Here is a 23,900-nt window from a genome sequence, read left to right on the forward strand (position 1 = left end):
TTTTTTTCTTCATTTTAATATAAAACGGGACAGACAGAGTGCAGTTGGGAGACAACACACCAGAAAGACAACATAGGGTACACCACCAGAATGAATACCTATGTTCCATAGTCATAACATGCTTTGCCTTATTTATTTATTTATTTATTTATTTGGACATTTTTTGAGCGCACTGTTACCCGGAGGTGTCCTGGCGCTAACTGAAGGCTAGTGGAGGTGAGCAAGAGACCTAAAGAGAAAAAAGCCAAGTTTTGAGAGCCCTCCTGAACTTTAGTGGGTCGGGGGTCTGTCTTAAACTGGCCGGTAATGCATTCCATGCCTTGGCAGCGCCAAGTGATAGGCTTCTGCCTCCCCAGCGAGATTTCCTAATTCTAGGGACAACCACTAGCCCCTGCTCGGCTGATCTTAGTGCTCGGGCTGGTTTATACCACTGAAAGAGGGGAGTCAAGCAGTGAGGGCCAATGCCGTGCAGGGCTTTGAAAATCACACAAAGTGATTTAAACAGGATTCTTTTCCGCACTGGCAACCAGTGTAGCTTAACCAGGTCTTGGGACACTGAAACGAACTTGGACGTGCCTGTGATCAGACGTGCCGCCGCATTCTGCAGGATCTGAAGTTTGTTTAGGAGACCCTGCTGGGCATTAAGAAGGAGTGCGTTGCAGTAATCTAACCGAGACATGACCAGTCCCGTGACCACTGTCTTTTTATGTTCCAACTGGAGGAATGGCAGGACCTTCCTGAGAGTCTTGAGCACAAAGTGCGTCGCAGAGGATAGAGCATTAACTTGGGGCCTGAAGGATAGGGCATCATCCATCAGGACACCCAAGTTTTTGACCTTTGTTACTGGGACCGGTGGTGATCCCATTTCTTCTGGCCACCAGCGGGGGGACCAAAAGTTATCTTTAGTCCCAAACAGTAACACCTCTGTTTTTGTGGAGTTGAGCTTAAGGCAGTTTCCTGCCATCCAGTTGCTCACTTCGCGCATACAGCATCTGAACCGGTCTGCCGTGGTGTCTGGATCTCCCTGGCGCAGTGACACCACAATCTGGGTGTCATCAGCATAGGATGTAAGATTAAATCCAAAGGATCTAATCACTGGTGCCAAGGTAGAAACGTAGACATTAAACAGAGTCGGACTCAGGGAGGATCCCTGGGGGACTCCGCAAGGGAGCACAAAAGGCTCGGATTCGAAGTCCCCCAAGGCCACCGACTGAGTCCTCCCAGCTAGAAAGGCTTTCAGAATCTCGAGCGCCTTTCCCTGTATCCCACTGGCCCTCAACCGGTCCACCAATAGCTTATGGTGGACCGTGTCGAAGGCCGCAGATAGATCAAGCAGGATCAGGGCGGCTCTGCCCCCAGCATCCAGCACCATTCGAATGTCTTCGGCAGATTTTATCAGCGCCGATTCTGTGCTGTGACCAGCCCTAAAACCATGCTGGGATGAATCCAGCCTCTCTCCAGCGCCTAGAAAGTTACTGAGCTGTTTATTCAGTATGCCCTCCATGATTTTAGCGGGGAGGGGGAGCCTAGCGATGGGGCGAAAATTATTTAGATCCGTGACGTCTAAGTTAGTTTTTTTTAACAGGGGCAGGATCGAGGCTTGTTTCCAGCGTGAAGGAAATTCCCCTTTATCTAGCATGAGGTTGAACAAGGGAGTAAGTCCAGCTGCAATAGCTGCAGGGGCCAGTTTAGCAATGGTGGCTGGGCAAGGGTCGTGGGGGGAACCTGATTTTATTCTCTTGAGCCGACCTGATACCTCCTCCTCCGTGGTGGGGAAAAAGTTGTTCAGTGATTCACGGTATGTATCACTCTCCAGCTGCGTCACCGGTGTAAGATCGGGGACAGTGGACATGATTTGATTATTTAAAGGATGGAAGATTTTTTCTGCCTTGCTCAAGAAGAAATTGGCTAGGTTCTCGCATAGTTGGCGACTAGGTGGTATGTCTATCGGTTTGGGGGACGCCAGTGACGACAGTGTCCTAAAAAGTTCTTTGGGGGAGTTTGTCGCTTCTTTAATGCGCTTGGAGAAGAACTCACATTTGGCCTGGTGGATCCTTTCCTTATAGGCTCTCAATTCTGCATTGAGCCGTTTTTTGTCATTCTCCCTGTAGTTTTTCCGCCATATTCTTTCTAATTTTTTGCAACAAATTTTGTGGTCCCTAATTTGTTCCGTGAACCATGGGGCTGAGGGGTTGGAACGGGTGGGGCTATAAGTTGCAGGAGGTGCTAGCTGTAGACACGCGGCATCTAGCCATCTGGTGTAATCTGCCGCTGCTTCCTCTACATTGCTTGAAGGGGGCTTGGAGGAGGACATCAAGAGGTCTGTCAACATAGTGCCTTCTATATATTTCCATTTCCTGATTTTTTTAAGTGGAATTGTAGCCTGAGTGGATCTGGCAGTGGAGGGTGAGGTGATTTTAAAGAAAACTGCCGCATGGTCGGACCAGGAGACGGGCTGGACTGCCGTCACCTCAAGGTTAGGAAGATTGGAAAAAATACCGTCCAAGGTATGCCCTGCCTTGTGGGTCGTGCCATGGACCAATTGTGTTAGTTCGACCCCCTGTAATAGATCTAGGAGCTCCTGAGTGTCCGGATCTGAGTCATTCTCGAGGTGAAAATTAAAATCCCCTAGAAGGGTAAATGAGTTGGCACAAATGACTTCCTCTAGTAGGCTGCTTAAGGCTGTGCGAAAAGGTGCTTTGGCGCCCGGAGGCCTATAGAGAAGGCAGCCTCTAAGAGTTAGATGATCAGTTGAAGATCGGTTGAAGATCGATTTCATATTCTTTAATTGCCACCCAAGAAAAGAAACAAGGTCGCAAGCCACTTCCAAGGCGCCTATTTGAGTCACGCTTGCCGATATGCACCAGACAAGCAGGGCTCTGCAAAATAACATTTAGAACAATGACAATATCTATCGTATTACAAGTCAATTCATTGTGTTTTATGCAACATCAAACAAGTTATAAAAAGACACGTTCTTAGCCTCAAACACAACACTGATGTATGATACTTGTAAGCAAGTTCCAATTAATTCCTTCCTTCTTTTTTAGATTAAAGGCCAGCTAAAGAAATCCACCAGGCTACCTGAAAAGAAGTTTTGAGGAATCCATGAATAATTCATTGAATCTGCGTGTCCGAGAGGACACAAGGTACACTCCTACAGGCTAAAAAGTTGTTTAACTGAGTTAAGCGGATTAGAGTCAGGCAGTCATCAGTTAACACAATCTACATATTATTCTTCCACAGATTTTGACCAGTCACGGTCCTCATGAGAACTCTAAACAAGTAGCAGTTCTAAACGTGTCAAAGAAAATCCGTGGGGTCTTCTGTACAAAACTATTTTATTTTGTGGGGAAACACATTGAATGGAAATCCCACTCCTACTAAATAACTTCGGAACCCCCAACCGCCTACCAAGAGGGTCACAGCACTTAGAACAATTGTTTTTGTCACCTCTGGTTTTGAATAGAACATTTGACTGGTTCTGAATGTCCCAATAAGGTAAGTGTTGACATTGTTAATTTTATATGGAATCACCATTTTAGTTGATGTTCATTGTTTTGATGGATAACTCACATTCATTTGTTTCCTTTATTTTCTGTTCTGTAAGGTATTTGAATTGAATAGTCTTGTCATGTGGGGTATATTTGCCCATTGACAAAAAAGTTGAGAAGTGGCCCTTTCATGATATGTCTAAAGTTCATAATAGGGTGTTTAAAATATTACTGAATACATTGTAAAATAAATACATGCGCCAAGAAAATGGATTCACTTGACCTGGTTATTCGAAAGATTAAGGTTGAATAATCACAGCCATATTCCTGTTATGTGAAATATTTTAGAGGTACAATTCGGCTGTGTGTATAAGGGCCCAAACTCCAAGTTTGTCTCTTTCTAAAACTGGCATTTCTAAAATGGTAACGTTAAACCCAACCATTCCAGTCAAGAGGATCTGCCCCCGCCCTGATGACAATGCAGGTAATGAAGTAAGAGGCAAGTTGGGGTCATGTGTATCCTATATGTGGCTAGATTTGTATTATATATGCAGCAAATGTTTTGTCTATTTAATCAAACAAAAGAGTTTCCTTTACAGCAGATATGCTGAACTTGCATATTTAAAGGTGCTTCATATGTGATAATGAAGAAAATGGCAGTTCAGTGAATTAAAATATTTGCTCAGGTTCATATATAATATGAAACCGGTTTATCAAGAGCATTACAATTAGGTGTAGTAGATCATTTAAGTTACTAGACATGCAGGTCTAGTAACATTTTTATGTTTTTTGAGGCCTGATTATGCACAACATCATCCCCCTCATCTGGTGGTACAGCTGCATCACTGGCTGGCATCCATGCCCTCAGCGCCTTTTGCAGCTCCTACTTTTTAGTAAGGCTTTTAAATGAATATTTGAAATCCTTCAGAAACCTTTCAGCTGGGTAATAATTTAGGTTTCCAATTTCTCCTGCTAAAACTACACTAATGCAGGTGCTGCTGTTGGCTCTCCAGATTGAGACATGACTGTTGTAAAAGAATTCAAAAATTTGCCAAAGAGAAAAAATAAAAAAGTATATTGGTATGCAATGGTCTGGGATAAGGAAGTAGTGTACACCAATCACTGTATGAAATACACAAAAACAAGTCCTAATTCTCACCACTGATCACAAATGTTAGAAATGTGGTTCCTGGTTAGCTTGCTAGATGTGGTATACACCCAGGCCAGGCTGGAGCCACCACACTAGTTGGCTTGTGCTCACCCTCTGGTAGCTTGGCCCAGAAAAGTCAGGCTAAACAAAAGTAGCAATCTGTAAAACATGTGTGCAACACAACACATAGTATTACAGCGAAAACACCACAAAAAGACTCCACACAGAGTTAGAAAAATGTGTTTTCTTTTCCCTATAAAACAAAACAAAAACAATAAAAATCTCATTTAGGAATGTCAAGATATGCACTTTGCAAAAGTATAACGATAACTACAGTATTTAAATAAAACATAATTAGTATGTTTTACTGGCAGAGATTCCAGAGGGGCATCACTAGATATGTCTCCGCAGAGTTCCCAAATGCCATGGAATCCAACAAGCACCAGAACTGAGGAACTCAGCAGGTCTCTCAGGACCACTGCAAAAAAGGGATTTCAGCCGTCTGCGATAGCGCACAGGTCAGCTATAGGACCCTCACGGGTCCCAGGTGCACACAGTACCTTTCACTGGCGAGATCGTCAGCCTCAGGTTCAGGGACCCAGGTTGGTTTCTGTTCAGTGTCGTCTCTTGATCAAGACTCCGCTGGCATAGGTGTTTCCCTGGCAATGCTTAGGGAAAGAAATGCAGCGATCATTAGAAAAGCACTGCTTCTTCGTTCGAGCTCCACCGCCACTCGGAACGAAGCGCGGCTTCTGGGATTCCAGGAACCCCGGGCATATAGCTGAACTGCAGATACACTGAACTACACATATCTTACACTACACACAACATGCAACCGTCATCTTCATCAATATTCATACTTTGTAAAGTAGCCTTCCACCTTTGATAGCCATACACCTAAAAGTTACGTAGCTGAAGTTTTCTCAACTATCTGAGGTAACATGGTTGCATACGCTGTCCACAGCACAATATAATGTGGTACGCGCCAGGGGCAGTATCATGCATAGATAATGAACACAATGACACAGATAGATAGTGGAAGTGGGTTCTGGCACGTGTGCTCGACACCTTTTTATTACCAGGGTCACTTATCCAGTGAGGTCTGAGCTGGATACGTGTGGGGTGAGTGTAAAGCAGCCCTCAGGGAATGGTTGCTGCTAATGTCGACTACAACAGTGATCATTGGATCACACACAGAGATTCAATATTAAAAGAATCGATAATTTGTGCTGCAGTAAGGTAGGGACAGTAGATGTGAAATAATACAGCAAAAGTTCTATCGAAAAGAACCACAACTTGTAGTATATTGAGACACAATCAATAGGTCTGAAATAATACACAAAAGATTATATCATAAACTCTCCATCAGTTCTAGTGCACTCACATAGCCACATCAAAAGCATTCAGCATGTGCACAGCCAGCGATGATGCGTGCTGCGGGCGGGCCGTACTAGGAACAATATCTGTTGCCATCAACACGGCATCATCTACAATAGCGATTCAATCTGAATTGTGAACACTGCTGTCTGCAGTGTAGGCCAGACAGACGGTCAGCAAAGGCCCACAGCCACGTGCCATGGACTTGAGCTCCGCAGTTTGCAATACGCGAAGCAACAAAAAAGCATGTGCGGAGCCTGCAATGATGCATAAGAGTGGTGCAGACAGAGCGCACTGGAGCAATGTCTTTTCCCACAGCACTGCGTCATCTACAATACCGACTCAATCTCAAATGTGAACACTGCTGTCTGAAGTGTAGGCCAGAGAGAGTGTTCAGCAGGGGGCCCACAGCCACGTGGCGTTGACTTGAGCTCCACAGTTTTCAATCCGAGAAACCACAAAGACCATGTGCGGACCCTGCAATGATGCGTATGAGTGGTGCAGACAGAGCACACTAGAGCAATGTCTTTTCCTACAGAACTGCATCATATACAATAGCGACTCCATCTGAATTGTGAACACTGCTATCTGCAGTGGTAATTGAAGGCAGTACTCACACACACAACCATTAATACTTTTTCTCACTGTCTCTGCAATAAATAAATCAAAACAATTTGAATTGCGATTTCATCTGTCCACAGTCTACATTATTCACTGTTCCTTTGGACTTGCAAGATGAGTTTGGTCATTTTACTAAACCTATAACTCATCTACAAAAAGTTCTTCAAGCAAGTACACTAAAACAATATTATGTATATTTCAATAGACGTTGTAGTTACTTGACTACTGGATTCTGTAATTAAACAATCACACTCGATCTGAATTGTGAACCCTGCTAAACGCAGTGTAGGCCAGAGGCAGTGGTCATTAACGCCTCACAGCCAAGTACCGTTGGTTTTGAAAAGCACGGAGTTGGTTGCACCTGATCGGAGGGGGTACACAGAAATCATCACAGACTTTAACTTATGACATCCTCAATCATAGAATGAAGACCCCTTGTCACTCTTCGGACCTGCTGTACTGCAGTGTACTCCACCGACTAGTGTCAACCAAGCCCAATAATCATGTGAAGCAGTTAGCTATGGAAGCACAGAGTCTGATGCACCTCAACAGAGGGAGCCCTGTGAAAAGCAAGCAGCAGGTAATATCGGACATCGTCCATTGTGGGATCAAAACACCGTTCCACTATTGGTACCTAGAGTTGGTTGCACCTGGTCGAAGGGAGTACCTTCATCTCCACTCTCAGATGCAGTTCTAACATCGTCCAATGTGGGATAAAGACAACGTTCCACTTTTGGGACCTAGAGTTGGTTGCACCTCATCGGATGGGGTACACAGAAATCATTACAAACTTTAACTTCTGACATCCTCAATCATAGAATGAAGACCCCGTTTCACTGTTCGGACCTGCTGTACCGCAGTGTATTCCAGCGACAGCAGTCAACTAAGCCCAATAACCATGTGCAGCAGTTAACTACGGAAGCACAGAGTCTGATGCACTTTGACAGAGGGAGTTCTGTGAAAACCAAGCAACAAGTAATATCAGACATCATCCATTGTGGGATCAAGACACTGTTCCACTGTTGGGACCTAGAGTAGGTTGCACCTTGTCGAAGGGAGTACCTTCATCTCCACTCTCAGATGCAATTCTAACATCGTCATTTGAGTGATCAAGATACCGTTCCACTGTTAGGACCTGGAGTCAGCTGCGCCTGATCAGAGGGGGTACACAAAAATCATCACACACTTTAACTACTGGCATCCTCATTAATAGAATCAAGACATTGTTTCACTGTTCGGACCTGCTGTACCGCGGTGTAGTCCAGCAACTGCAGTAAACCATGCCCATTAATCATGTGCAACAGTTAACTATGGAAGCACAAAGTCTGATGCACCTCAACAGAGGGAGCTCTGTGAAAAGCAAGCAGCAGGTAATATTGGACATCGTCCATTGTGGGATCAAGACACCGTTCCACTGTTGGGACCTAGAGTTGGTTGCACCTGGTCGAAGGGAGTACCTTCATCTCCACTCTCAGATGCAGTTCTAACATTTTCCATTGTGGGATCCAGACACCGTTCCACTGTTGGGACCTAGAGTTGGTTGCACCTGATTGGAGGGGGTACCCAGAAATCATCACTGACTTTAACTTCTGACATCCTCAATAATAGAATCAAGACCCTGTTTCACTGTTCAGACCTGCTGTACTGTGCTATAGTCCAGCGACAGCAGTCAACTAAGCCCAATAATTATGTGCAGCAGTTAACTACGGAAGCACAGAGTCTGATGCACTTTGACAAAGGGAGTTCTGTGAAAACCAAGCAGCAAGTAATATCGGACATCATCCATTGTGGGATCAAGACACTGTTCCACTGTTGGGACCTAGAGTAGGTTGCACCTTGTCGAAGGGAGTAACTTCATCTCCACTCTCAGATGCAGTTCTAACATCGTCAATTGAGTGATCAAGATACCGTTCCACTGTTTGGACCTGGAGTTGGCTGCGCCTGATCAGAGGGGGCACACAAAAATCATCACACACACTTTAACTACTGGCATCCTCAATAATAGAATCAAGACATCGTTTCACTGTTCGGACCTGCTGTACCGCGGTGTAGTCCAGCAACTGCAATAAACCATGCCCATTAATCATGTGCAACAGTTAACTACGGAAGCACAAAGTCTGATGCACCTCAACAGAGGGAGCTCTGTGAAAAGCAAGCAGCAGGTAATATTGGACATCGTCTATTGTGGGATCAAGACACCGTTCCGCTGTTGGGACCTAGAGTTGGTTGCACCTGGTCGAAGGGAGTACCTTCATCTCCACTCTCCCATGCAGTTCTAACATCGTCCATTGTGGGATCCAGACACCATTCCACTGTTGGGACCTAGAGTTGGTTGCACCTGATAGGAGGGGGTACACAGAAATCATCACAGACTTTAACTTCTGACATCCTCAAAAATAGAATCAAGACCCTGTTTCACTGTTCAGACCTGCTGTACTGTGCTATAGTCCAGCGACAGCAGTCACCTAAGCCTAATATTCATGTGCAACAGTTAACTACGGAACCACAGAGTCTGATGCACCTCAACGGAGGGAGCTCTGTGAAAAGCAAGCAGCAGGTAATATCGGACAGCGTCCATTGTGGGATCAAGACACCGTTTCACTGTTGGGACCTGTTGCACCTGGTCGAAGGGAGTACCTTCATCTCCACTCTCAGATGCAGTTCTAACATCGCCCACTATGGTATCAAAACACTGTTCCACTGTTGGTACCTGTTGGACTACTGTGTTAGTAGTATACAGAGCACTCCACGCTCCTGGGCCTCAGGCTGGGTGCTGTGTGCCTGTCTCGCGGTAGCCAACGTTAATCTCAGGAGCCTTCCGAGCTCACAGACCTCAGCCCAGGAGCTTTCGACAGCACATGGTGGGCCCTCTTTCACATACGGGAATTGCTAGTTAATAGCTTTTTATTTGCAATATTTTTTAGAAAGATCAATTTTTATTTTTTCAAATAATATAAGAAAAACTATTTACAAAGAAGGGACAATTTGAGAAAGAGCAGAACATTTGTCTTCAATCATTCAATATTCCAACCATATCACACGCATACAACACACTTTCATACCATTCAGGGGAAAGACTATAGAAACATAGAAAAATATTTTGTTTAAAAAAATATATATATACATTTGCACATTAGCTTCACAAAAAGAACAAAAACGCCACAACCTGCGGGCAAAATACTACGTCAATAAACAGAACGTTTTTCTGAACACAAGTACATTCGTCTCAAATGGTTATGTAAATAAACTTGTAAAGGTTCTTAGTAATGTACAGACGGATTGGAAAAATTAAATAGCCAAGCCGTTCTTCGCAGGTAAGGTGTGGCCAGGAGCCTACGCGTTTCGAATCCCGATTGTTTTCATAGGATTCTCTTCAGGGCCTTAAGCAGTATCTAAACAGAGCACAAACGTGGGTTAAAAACACAAAAAATTGATAACTCAAACATACCGTGTGACAACAAAGAACAACTTGAGCACATCAGGGGTTGGCTTTTAGTCAATTTTGATTATAATTTCGACCACTTATCAAGAACCAAACCAGACAGACCGTCCCACACACACTCCGGGGCTTACCGGTTGGTGGAATGCTCCAGGGCGGAGGGAAGCAGGGAGTTCGTTTCTTAACTCCGTTCTGGTGGTGTTAGAGCAGGTGGGTTGCAGATCAAAAACATACCGGTCATCTTTACTGAAGACCCTATCTTTAAAAAAGGTTTCTCATTTATAGAAACCAAGTGCAGCAGAGACCTTATGGTCTTAACGGTCGAGACGGCTGTTAGAATTTCAAAAGAAGAACTTACAGAAATTGCTAAATTAGAGGCAGAGATCAGTACAAATTCCACCATAGCTGATGCTAAAACTTTGTTAGAAAAAGTAGCGAAAGAGATACAAGAATTTAAAGATTACACTATAACACAGAAAAGTAATCAATTCGAAAAGGACAAAAAAAACTTTACACTGAAGAATATATATCCGTACCTCCAGGTGGATTTTTATTCTAAAGCAGAATCACGACGTTTTCTACCTGATAACCAAGGGAGATCTAGGAAACAGTTTATTTCTTTCTCAGATATATCATCCTCAGGGACAGATAGTGACACTAGTGGCAATTACAATCGCCCAAGCCGGAATAAGAATTGGAACACTAATCCACAACAACAGGGCCAACCATCTAACCCTCATTTTTTAGGAAGAGGCCAGACACGCCCGAGAGGCAAGTCGAGATATCAAATCCCATGGGAAATGAAAACTCGGCGCCAGCAGTACAAAAATTAAAAGCGTCGCCCATCTTTAATCTGTCAAAAAAGGTACTTACACGTGAGGAAGAGGACATTTTGGCAAAAGGTTTGTCCTTTGTACCTTCAAAAAGAACCGACTTCGTGAAAATGAAGTCTGAGTTCATCGAATTTTGCAGAAAATTACGGCTCACCCTATTTTTTAGTGAAAGTTCCACACCTAGACCGGCAGAAGTCACGGGTTTAAGAAATAGATCTACGTTCTGCCCCCCTGCTAATAAAATTCCAAAAGAACTTGTAACTTTTGAAAGGAGTGTCCTTTCTGCCATCTCAGCTATGGAAAAGCAAAGAAAGTTCGTGAAATTTAACACCACCAAACAGCAGATGACTGCATTAAACAATCTAAAGAATGACACCTCGGTAACGGTCAAACAGGCCGATAAAGGTGGTGCAATAGTGATATGGGATACCAACAATTACACCACCGAAGTAATGAGGCAGCTAGACGACTGTAATTGCTACCGCAAGATAGGTAAAGACCCTACCACAGACCTTCAAAATGAATTGTTCAATATAATCCAAGAAGGATTTGACTTAGGATTTGTTGGTCCCAAGGAGTTGGAATACTTAAAGATCAAGCATCCCAAAACCCCGATGTTCTACGTATTGCCTAAAGTTCATAAAGATCAGAACCATCCGCCAGGCAGGCCCATCGTGGCAGGATGTGGCTCCCTGCTAGAGCCAATTGCAAAATACGTGGACTGTTTCTTAAAAGAATTTATGAGTCAGGTGCGATCCTATTTACAGGATACGACGGACTTCATAAATAAATTGGCCAACATGAATTACCGTGCCCACAGTGATATATTAGTCACCTTAGACGTGACATCGCTGTACACACAGATTCCACAGGACGAAGCGGTAGCAGTCCTGTCACACTTCTTGGACCTAAGATCACGTCCTATGCAAGTACCGACTGAATTTTTGATAAAACTTGCATCTTTCGCCCTCAAGAGAAACTACTTTTGTTTCAATGGAGTATTTTATTATCAAATCAAAGGGGTGGCGATGGGCTGCCCCTTTGCGCCGGAGCTAGCAGTTCTCTTCATGTCCATGTATGAGGAAACATACATACATTCCAACAATCCTTTTCATCAATATATCGGAGCTTGGCTCCGATTTATTGATGATGTGTTTATGATCTGGACGGGGGATGAGGATACTTTAACATCGTTCCATCAGTGGTTAAATTCAAGGACCGCTGATATAAAGTTCAGTCTAACCCAGTCCACTAGCAAAATCGCCTTCCTGGACGTTGAGGTCTTTCCACAAGATGGGAAGTTGGCTACTACATTATTTGTAAAATCAACTGACCGCAATAAATCTTTACTGTTCGACAGTAACCACCCCAGAAGTCTCAAAGAAAATCTTCCGTACGGGCAGTTCCTGCGGGTGCGCAGGAACTGCTCGTCCAAAGAAGACTTCAACCATCATGCTGGTAATCTAATATCCAAGCTATGCGACAGGGGATACCCTAAAAAACTAGTAAAAAACTGTATGAAAAGAGCACTCTGGACCCCACGTGAGGCTTTACTAGAACGAAGAGAAAAACACAGTATGAAACGTCAGGTATGCGTTACCACCTTTTGCCCCAACGCAAACCAGTTAAAACGAATTATTGGACAAAATTGGCATCTAGTCAAGAATCTAGATGAAAGCCTGAAAGATCTTCCCTTGTTTGCCTTTAAAAAGGAGAACAATATTGCCAATCATATCGTTCGAGCAGCAATGCCCATTTCGAGTCCACCTTCATTGCGCCAAATGATGCGATTACCGCCTATAACTGGCCACCATAAATGCGGCACCTGCCTATGCTGTGAATCCACGATTGAAGGTTCCCTTTTCCAGCATAATGGGATTCACTGGAAACATAACACCTTCAGTAACTGCAAGTCCAAGCAAGTCGTCTATGGTATTTTATGTCCCTGTCTACAGTTGTATATAGGTAAAACGAGCCAAGAGATACGCCAACGTATCTCCCAGCATAAATCGAGACTGAAGAATAAAGTGGAGAATGCCCCTCTAGTCCTACACTGGACAAAAATGCAACATGCAATCAGTGACCTCAAATGGACTGTGATCTCAAGAATTGAGAAGAACCCTCGCGGAGGTGATCTGGATCTACAACTTTCAAAACGAGAAGCCCTTCTAATTGTAAAATTTGATACGGCAATCTCTGGCCTTAATGAATTGAGTGAAATTTTCAAACTGTAAACACACAGTTCTTTCACCATTCCATCCAGATGGAACCTTGACCCTGTGGGAGCACATGGTCTATCTGTAACTGTAGACTTTTTAAATTTGTGGTTTTCACCCTCAGAGGTCGGCAAACAGCTGAGAGATTGGAGCCTGTGTGGTTACTGCGGGCCATTCCCCCGTTCTATGAAGCGGCATCATTTATTTTTCGAACGTCATCCCTTTAAGAAGGAGGCGACCGTGCACCTGCTTGCCCCTTTAAATACCGGCTAGTGTCTGACCTCAGCATGCTATGCGCATGTCTTTGAAGTTAGTGCCGACTGGAACGCGAGCTGATTTACGTCGTTTGACTTAAGAGCAAAGTAAGTACTGTGAGCCGGCGCCTTATACTTTTATGCTGTTAACCTGATAAAAGTAGTCGCTAAAATGTGCCTCTCGGTTATTTAATCTAGTAACCGCCGAAGAGCCGCCCGAAGGTCTCCATTGAGCCAGCTGGTTGGAAACCCACACAGATTATGGTGAGCATCCACACTAAAGCCACAACTTAGTCGCGTCTTTTGTTGTGCAGTTCTGTTATTTCAAACCACGATTCCATCTTGTTACAGGATTAACAAGGTGACTCAAATTCGGCCCTCAAATTTAATTCATTTTGCCGTGAGAGAACGGATTACAAGCGCGAGCGATCCGGCTCCCGCCCAACTGCCAGCCGCGGCTAATCCGCCCCTGGGTGAGTATAAGCATCGAGCCTAGTCTGGGTAGTAGGGCAACTAGTAGAGTTGCACTCCCTCGCCGGAGGTCGTGACCGACAGCCCGGCTCTAAGCAGTCACTCGGTCTAGTCACATTACATAGAGGCATGTTAAAACTAAGAAGCTCACTTCGAGTTTTTTGCATTAACAGAGAGCTGCACCCCGAATGCACCCTCCGCGCTGCTCTAACACCACCAGAACGGAGTTAAGAAACGAACTCCCTGCTTCCCTCCGCCCTGGAGCATTCCACCAACCGGTAAGCCCCGGAGTGTGTGTGGGACGGTCTGTCTGGTTTGGTTCTTGATAAGTGGTCGAAATTATAATCAAAATTGACTAAAAGCCAACCCCTGATGTGCTCAAGTTGTTCTTTGTTGTCACACGGTATGTTTGAGTTATCAATTTTTTGTGTTTTTAACCCACGTTTGTGCTCTGTTTAGATACTGCTTAAGGCCCTGAAGAGAATCCTATGAAAACAATCGGGATTCGAAACGCGTAGGCTCCTGGCCACACCTTACCTGCGAAGAACGGCTTGGCTATTTAATTTTTCCAATCCGTCTGTACATTACTAAGAACCTTTACAAGTTTATTTACATAACCATTTGAGACGAATGTACTTGTGTTCAGAAAAACGTTCTGTTTATTGACGTAGTATTTTGCCCGCAGGTTGTGGCGTTTTTGTTCTTTTTGTGAAGCTAATGTGCAAATGTATATATATATTTTTTTAAACAAAATATTTTTCTATGTTTCTATAGTCTTTCCCCTGAATGGTATGAAAGTGTGTTGTATGCGTGTGATATGGTTGGAATATTGAATGATTGAAGACAAATGTTCTGCTCTTTCTCAAATTGTCCCTTCTTTGTAAATAGTTTTTCTTATATTATTTGAAAAAATAAAAATTGATCTTTCTAAAAAATATTGCAAATAAAAAGCTATTAACTAGCAATTCCCGTCCTTGAATTGTTTTTTCAGGTTCAGGTTAGCACATTGTTGGTCGAAATTGTGTTTATCAGTATTGGCATTCTATTTTTGTTTTTTGATAATTTGGCTCAGCCTTGCTGATTAGAGCCCACCCGTAGTTGTTTTCTACTCTTTCACATACGGCGGTGTCAAAAGGTGTACTGTGGGGCATATATGTGTCGCAGCGGCCATGACAGTTTCTGGATACCGTAATCAACAGAAGATTTCTGAAAGAGAAATCAAAAAAGCCTAACCGATCACTATAATTCCATTCACAACACTCATTTGGGTTGGACTGGTAGGTATAGTGGATAGAAAAAGAGAGAATTGCTCTTTTTCTTGGTGTCCCCTCACTCACCAGGGTTGCCCCATGGTGACATGCTTCATCATAGGGGCCATCCCAGCCCTCTACGGACTGGGGCGTGCTGCGACTGGCGAATTACGTAGGAGCACTTATAGTTTGACTATGTGTGGTGCGGGTGTGATAGTGGAGTGGGCTAAGTGATTAGTTTAAAAATACCTGCCTAGTAAGCTTTCAATAAACTTTATTCCTGCTTCCAGGTGGTAACCTTAAAATACGGGGTGGAAGAGCTAGGATAGCCTAAACGCAATGTGTCAAGGTGTACCTATCAACTCCTGTCGACATGTTTCGTGCATACCCCAAGCACTTCTTCGGGACTACACAGGGACCAGCCCTGTGTTCGCCACTCCTTAAACGCTAAAAATGAGCCTTTTTAATGCAATCAATACATGCATATAATACCTACGTATTCTATTGAATCACGTGGTTCCTGTAAAAACAAAGAACAACTTGAAAAGTCAAGGGGTGTTACCCCCAACAAAAGCACACATAGATATATACAATAGATTGCACAAGGGAAAAGTTGATTTCTATTCCGTGGTTTTCAACGTGGCGTTTTTTGTGTAAAAAAACGTGAATGTTTTTCATGCCTCAAACGTGATAGTTCTCATGCATAAAAAACGTGATCGGCACCTTTCTGTGAGGAAACCACGCATTCATCCAACATTCATACTCTTACATATTTCTACATACATGTAATGGGACCTAACTGTGCCCCATGGACTCGAAGGGGATCAGTATCCCAGCGATCTAAAAGGAAAGGGAAAAAGGGGTGATAATTCATCTGTTTGTCTTGCTTCTTATTACCTACAAGGTTGTCTACTGGTCGATCAGTCCGTAAACAGGCACATCGTTTTGCCTAACACACTCGTTTCATATCACTTACTTGCTAACAGGATACCTCCCTCTTTTAAGCACCTATTCGCGCCGCTTCGGTCCGAATGTTGTTGGCCTGTGGCGACCGGGTTTGTTTTAAGAGATCGGCTGGCCGGTTACTTCCGCATAGCCTGTAGCGCTACTCATCAACTAGGGCGCGTTAGGCAAAGTTCTTTGTTGGCGGCCATCTTAGGTGTATTCGATACACTTTTGTGTTGTAAAGGAGTGAATATTTCTTCCTCAGGGTGACTTTTATTATACTTAATGAATTTTGGGCATACTGCTATGGATCCTTATAATTGTCAAGCGGATTCCCATAGTTTTTCTCAAAAATATTTGAAACGGTTTTCTATATACGTAAAACACGCTGGGTCAGGATTCATGAGGTTAAATAGTCAGAGCCAAACCAGATCCATTTGTAAAGTCTAGAAATGTTTCACTGTGTATTGGGGTTTCTTTAGGTAAATCAATATGAATCAGTAGTTATTTCCACTAGCTTCAGTACTCTCACTATGCAAATTGTCCCCAAGGAATATCATCATTCAAACCCACAATATTTGAACGGAGTCTGAACACCCAACGTTGTTCTTTCTCTAGTAGTTTTTTCTCCATGTCTGTGTGTGGTTGTTGTATTTCCAGAACCACCCACCGCATGTCATTGGGGGTATGTCCTTTCTCCAAAAAATGTGTGGTCATTTTAGTATTGGAATGTTTGCATCTGAAATTACTACGGTGTTCCACCATCCGTGTGTTGACCTTCCTGGTGGTCATACCAATATAGTGTAGATCACACGTACATGTAATCATATAGACCACCCCAGTAGTGTTACAGTTAGAATAGGATTTCAAATCCCAGGTTATGCCATTATTACATCTGACCTGTTTGGTCGCACTCGTTAGATGACATACACTGCAGTTGGAACATGGGTAGTGTCCCACTGGTAGTGGATGCAAAAGGCGAACTGGACCTTCTGCAATCTTGGGGCATGTATGGACTATTAAGTCCTTCAGGTTCTTGCCTTTGCGGTGACTAAACATGGGTTGGGTGAGATTCAGACCCCCACTATTCAGTGTCCTCCAATGTTTTTTGACAATCTTAGTTACTTTTTGCAAGGCCACGGTGTAGGTAGTAACACATATGGGCCTCTTATCAGTCTCATTCTTGGGGTCTGGTCTCTCCTTTATTTCTAGAAGAGCATCTCTATCATTGTTTGACGCCCTCTTTCTTGATTTTGACACAATCTTGCATGGATATTGTCTCTGAATTAGTTTCGTGGTCAGTTCTTTTGCCTGTGTCTCATAGTCTCTTTTTTCTGAGCAGTTTCTTCTTAGGCGTAAGAACTGCCCGAAGGGCAAATTTTCCCGTAGTTGTCGTGGGTGAAAACTCTCAAAATTTAAGAGACAATTTCTGGATGTAGGTTTGAAATGTGTGGTGGTGGTTAATTGACCACCTTCTGCTTTTATGTTTAGGTCTAAGAAAACCAGTAGCTCTCTACTTATTGTGGCAGTAAACTTCAGAAAAGGATCTTGTGAATTCAACCAGATGAAGAATTGGTCAAATTCCACCTCATTTCCATTCCAGATGAGGAGGACGTCATCAATATAACGCCTCCACATCTGGATATGCGTTGAGTATGGATTGTTCGGAGTCAAAATTCTTTTGTTCTCTAGTTGGTGGACGTACACTCCGGCCACGCTCGGCGCGAATGTGCTTCCCACGCTAGTTCCATGGGTCTGCCTATACATGGTTTGTCGGAATTTGAAAAAATTCTCGGTCAGGGCTAGGCGGCAACATTCCAGAACAACGTGTCTAGGTGTTTTGTATTGCCATTCATTTTCAAACTTGGAACATTACGCATCTCAAGCCGCTGAAGAGCTTCTGGACTACATTCTTCAAGACTTGTAAAAATATCACGTTATTCTTGGATGGATTTTTTCCATCTTTTTTTACCCTTTCCTTACATTTTTTATAATACACTTCAATTCTACTGCTTTGATATAATACCTTTCTAAGTATACTCAGACATTTGAACTCTATATTCATTATTGCCCCTTACCTCTCCACTCTAACCAGAGATCGGTGATGTATGGCCTATGCAAATACGCTATTTACTTGCTAAATTAGCCTAAACCCGACACCCAGTTAGAAACCACGTCTAATCTTTGTTCACACGTCTCTCTGCCTGCCTGTTATCCAGGATGCCCTTTCACACAAATTTATACTCAGCCTCTGCTCACAACCTGGCGATAAAAATGAAAAAAGACGACATTGTTTAGGAACTGGTTAGCAGAGTGTGGTAATCATATGCTATCTTTATTTTCATTATACAATTTAGTCATTCATATCTAATAGCTATTGTTTATGTCACATAGAACTGTAACATGTAATGAGGAATCCACTGATGCAGGAGCTTTGGTTTGAATACAGCAGAAGCGGTTGGAGTTTGTCTCAGCTCAATGCCTTAGCTCTCTACACAAGAATGTTTTTTTGAAACAGCTGAAGACAATAATGTATGGTCTGACTAGAAAGGTATCGAATGTGCTTCTCAGAAGCGCAATGTTTGTATTCCTCCTCACAGTTCCAATGTGGGTAGAACTAGTACCAATTCTGACACGCACCACATTGAATCTACTGTACAACAGATTGCTGACTGTTCTACTGTTGATATTTTGTGTTACAAAAAAGCAGTACCAGGGTACCTAAAAAGTTTTATGATTACCGTATTTTCCGGCGCATAAGACGACTGGGCGTATAAGACGACCCCCTACTTTTCTTGATAAAATGTAGGTTTTATGCTATACTCGCCGTATAAGACTACCCCTCTTCCAACGTCATGTCATCAAACATGTACGGTAAACATAAGTAGTTGTTAAAAGGCCCAAACAATTATTATACTGCTACATGTTGTACCGCATTATACTGCATAACTTGGCATTTCTTACAGCATAACTCTGCTCAGCCTTGCACATACGTTGGTCTTCCCCTGCCGCAGACCTCTCGTGGCTTTTGTTATTAAGCAGCATAACTCTAGTGATAGCGTGTCAGTCGTGAATAGCACACAGGTCTGCCCTGAGTTCCTTTACAGCACTACCGCAAGTTGAACCGCGTCCTTAAATTCCTTGCTCTGCACATTTCAGCTCGAATAGGGAGCCCATGACACCCATACAGAACACTCCTTAACCCCTTCCGTGTACAACTCCATCACGCGCACATCGTACATAATGCCGTGTAAAACTTTGCAACAGAATACAAACACAACCATCAAACCAAACTAAGCACTTTCTGCAACAGCAATGCTTATTTAGTCGGCCAAACAAGATTACAGAACACCAATGCTTATCAGAAAAGGCTTCGAAGTGCAAACACAACCATGGCACGTTTACTGAAGCAATAGCACCCTCTACTGACAAAATAATACATATTTTACACCATGCCTTCCCATTAATACAAAGGCTCAAGTCAGTTTGGTCGCTGTTTCCACTCCCAAAAATGTTGTTCCTGACGTATAAGACGACCCCCGACTTTCGAGACCATTTTAAAAGGTTAAAAAGTCGTCTTATACGCCAGAAAATACGGTACATTTTGCAATTTCTTTTTTTTCCTCTCTTTTCTTAAAGGAAAAGGATACATGTGGTAATCGTATCCTACCTTTATCTTCCATATAGAATTTAGAGTCATTCAAGTCTAATAGGTATTGTTTATGTCACATGGCACTGTAACATGTAATATGGAATTCACTGATCCAGGAGCTTACGTTTGAATACAGCAGAAGCGGTTCAAGTTTGCATCAGCTGGATGCCCTAGCTCTTGCACCAGTGGGTCCAATTATGGCACTTAAAAAAAGACACTTTCTATATAATTTTCAAACTCCATCCCTTTATTACACACAGTCACTTTCTTAGACACACCTCATTTCACCATTTGTCTTCTGTGGCATTTGCAACATTCTGCATTATATTCTTCACAATTATTTCCTTATTTCTGCTTGCTAAAACACTGCATTCGAGTCTTCACACCGGTAGGGATGAGTAGTTTGCTTCCCACTCCATGTATAGTATATACGCATACTAACACTACTTACACAGGTATGCTACAGTGGCCAGTATCCTACAGCCCCCAAGGCACATCACTTTACAGCAATCAGCTCATGATTTGGACTCACAGTTTCATCCCTGAGTCTTCAGACCGGTACCAGTGAGTAGTTTGCATCCCACTCCCACTATACTCTAAACGAATACTAACACTACCTGCACAGCTATGCTACAGAGGCCACTATGTTACAGCGCCCACAGCACATCAGTTTACAGCACTCAGCTCACAGTTTAGGCACACGCTTTCATCCCCAAGTTTACCGGTACCTCACCTCAGCACCATTTCACTCTCGGTAAAACAGCACTTTCACACAGGTAGGGGTAAATACTTTGCTTTGGCCAGTATGCTACAGCGCCCAGAGCACATCAGTTTACAGCACTCAGCTCACAGTTTAAGCACACGCTTTCATCCCCGAGTTTACCAGTACCTCACCTCAGCACCATCTCACTCTAGGCAAAACAGCACTTTCACACCGGTATGGGTAAATACTTCGCTTCACACTCCCTCTATAGCACACCCTAACCACCCTACAGAGCTCACAGCACTCCTACCCGCCTCTTTCCTACTCTTTTTGCCCTTTTTTCGCCCTTACTCGCTTTAACGGAATCACAATATGGCGGCCAACACTTCCTAGTTGCAACCGTTCGTAGCACTCGCAGCCAATAAGCAGCAAGCTCATAACGCCTCAGCCAATCAGATGGCAGAATTCCCAAATATTGATATCTGTAAATTTCTCAAAAACTACTGAACAGATTTATTCCAAATAAACAAAAGCGTGCTTTCTAGACCAAGACCCTTCTCCCTGCCAAATTTGGGGTAATTCCGTTCACCCGTTCGACCTGTAGCCTTGTCTAAAGTTTCCTGTATAAATGAACATGGAGAAAACACGTTTTGGGACCCCCCCTTTTTCTCAACCCTCCCTTGCTGAATCACCCCCAAACCAGGGATGTGGAATTCCTATAGCCCGACTCCCAGGACATATTGTTTGGAGTCAAGGGCAAAACGTTTTAATGTGTATTTTGTCCTTAGGACAAGTAGGCCCAGCCCCCTGCAGCACAAACCCTTTGGCTGCCAGTTTGCAGTACCACATTAAGGATCAGGGAAGGGTACTGCCTGTAGTTAAGTTAATATTTGTGTGCATGCGTTAATGCTGTTCAAACTTGTATTTATGGTTCATTAATTGAAAGCCTTTATTATTAGGGTGAGCGTTCTAAGTAAATGTACGTTCTGACTGCACTACTGACAGTGGTTCCAGTATGAAAATGTGTACACACGGTTTCAAAGTTTAGAAACATGCGGCTATGCATGATGCTCACAGAATGCTCTCTGATTAGATGCAAATATTTGCAGAAGCTTGAAAGCAAGATTAATGTTTCTTTGCTTTCAATATAAAATGTTCCTAAAAAATGAAAGTAGGGAAAAAACCATTTTGCTTAACTACTGTAACATTTCAGGTACCATTTCTTTGCAGCATCATTTAGTAAAATGTGTTGATGCATGCCAGTATTTCCCAAAAATATTCATATTGGAAAATTCGGGTAACCAGTTTCAATAAGCTTATGAGAACAAAAATAAACAAGCCTTGGCAAAGCCAGTAGGTCTGACATTGGTGGTCAGCGTTTTAGTTTTGGTAATGCGTGACTTGTTTTGGCATGGCTTTTGTAAAACCTTATTGATGTGAGAGCTGCCGGCCCCTCACCATTATAACAAACATTGGCAAATGCAAAAATTGTTTTGGGTCTCAAAAAGCACACACTGCCACATTAGTTACTGGCACTGAACAAAACTACTTTGTGTACCGATATGCTCCTTGTGAAAGAGCAGAATGCTGTCACTCACAGTGAATCCAGCCGATTCAGAGAACTCTGAAAGAAGGTTTACGTCTGCCACCCTCAAGAGTAAATTTCCAACATTTCTCAGTATGGGACAGATAAGAGAAGATTTGTTGAAAACACTTAAAACATGCAAGCTAGTAGGTTTGCACAGACTCAAAAGTGCATTACAACCCTGGAACTACTGCTTACCGCCATCTTCAGTCCCAGTATGTAGATCTGCGGAAACGTCGCAACATAAAATGGTTACTGGTATTCAAACACTACCATGGTATAAGCCCTGGTATAATCAGAGAGCCTATATAAGAGCTCCTACATAATGAGATTGCTGCCATAATTTGTGGCAGCACTACATGGCATCAAAGGGACAAGTGGATTTTGTTACAGGACAAGTAGATTTTTGAAGCAACCTGCCCCATGGACAAGTAGATATTTCAATAGATTCCACACCCCTGCAAAGATAGGAGCTGATATGAACAAAGAATTAGTTTTGAAAATTTCATGAAGATTCATCAAACGACGACAAAGTTATAAGTAAAACAAAAAATGCTCTTCCTATTCAAACTTGGTCCTAACTATAACTACCTACTGGTGACTCCAGAGGTAAATCATCGACTGAGTAAGACTGTCCAAAATGACAGTTTATGGAAACTTCACTTAGTGCCTTAGACAAGAGTTGTTGCATCCTACTGAGAAGGTTTGTGTTACTACTGTTAATTATATAAATTTTATGTGTTTGTATCTCGAATATCCATTCTTTCAATGCATGAAGAAACAACCTTCGCAGAGTGCAGGCAAGGCAGAGTGCAGGCAACTCATTAAGGGCCCAAATAAAACCCTCTTTATTCAACAATATCTTTATAGACGCTGGCCAACATTAAAGTTAATTGCAAGAGCACCATCTTCAAGTGATCCTGGAGCATTTGTACTAAATTGAGTCATATCAATGGTATTCAACAATCAGGAATTGGCAAACAGCAAAGGAACAGGTCAAAGAAAGCATTCAAAGGATAGAGGTCTGGACGAAAAGAGGGTTTCTGCTTGCAGTGAAATGTTTGGATGTATTTTATATGTAGTTAGATAACCTTATTGTATTTCTTCTTTTTCATTCATTGAAAGTGGTAAAAGCATAGATTGCCAAAAGCAAAGTCCTATGTGTACTCGACAAGAACCCCCACCACTGAGGAGGGATTTGGGGGAACTCAAAGGTTTACTGTTCCTGAAGTATTTTGGGTCCATGGGGTAAGGTGATAAATGGAACTGGGATAACGCTGACTGAAGGATGTGCTAGAATCACTAGATTTGACTGTTCCCACCTGGTAATATATATATTTAATATACACACTTTCAGATTTTATTTTTGAGAATTGTTTGCAAGGAACACCACTTCAAAGTCCTAAATAGTGACCAAAAGATCTTTAACAACCAATGAACTTATGTAAGACAAACATTTTCAAAAAAATCAAACTTTATAAGCTTTGATTATTTACATATCAATATAGCTACTGGTTCAGATGCATCAGATCGATATATACTGCTAATATCTGTCCCGTTTTCTAAAATCTGTTCTGATAATTTGAATATTACTCCATTCAAATGTGATGCAGACATTTTTACTAATAATGGGGTTTACAATTGTTACATTCTATGTTCTATAAATCTGCAACCTTCTAAGAATATAATTGAAATGTCATATCACATACTTTTGTGTCCAACTGCATTTTCTCAAAAACATTTTACAAGTCAGTGCCATATTCGCCTTGTACAAATGTGTTTTGCGTATTGTTTTTCCAAGTTAGAACATTAGTAGAGTCTGGTGGACAATCAACACAGGAGGAATTAGAACAATTACCTTTCTATCTGATGACTAATTCATTTTTGCACAATTGTTCCTTTTGGGTAAC

General features: G+C 42.7%; 1 protein-coding gene across 1 annotated transcript in view; it reads right to left on the reverse strand.

Annotated features, from left to right (window-relative positions):
* Nucleotides 1–23,900, reverse strand: part of LOC144784026 (syntaxin-binding protein 4-like) — a 1,158,996-nt gene that overhangs the window by 689,551 nt on the left and 445,545 nt on the right. The window lies entirely within an intron of this gene.

The sequence above is a fragment of the Lissotriton helveticus genome, chromosome 10 (assembly GCF_964261635.1).
Source record: "Lissotriton helveticus chromosome 10, aLisHel1.1, whole genome shotgun sequence".
In the NCBI taxonomy this organism is placed as follows: Eukaryota; Metazoa; Chordata; class Amphibia; order Caudata; family Salamandridae; genus Lissotriton; species Lissotriton helveticus.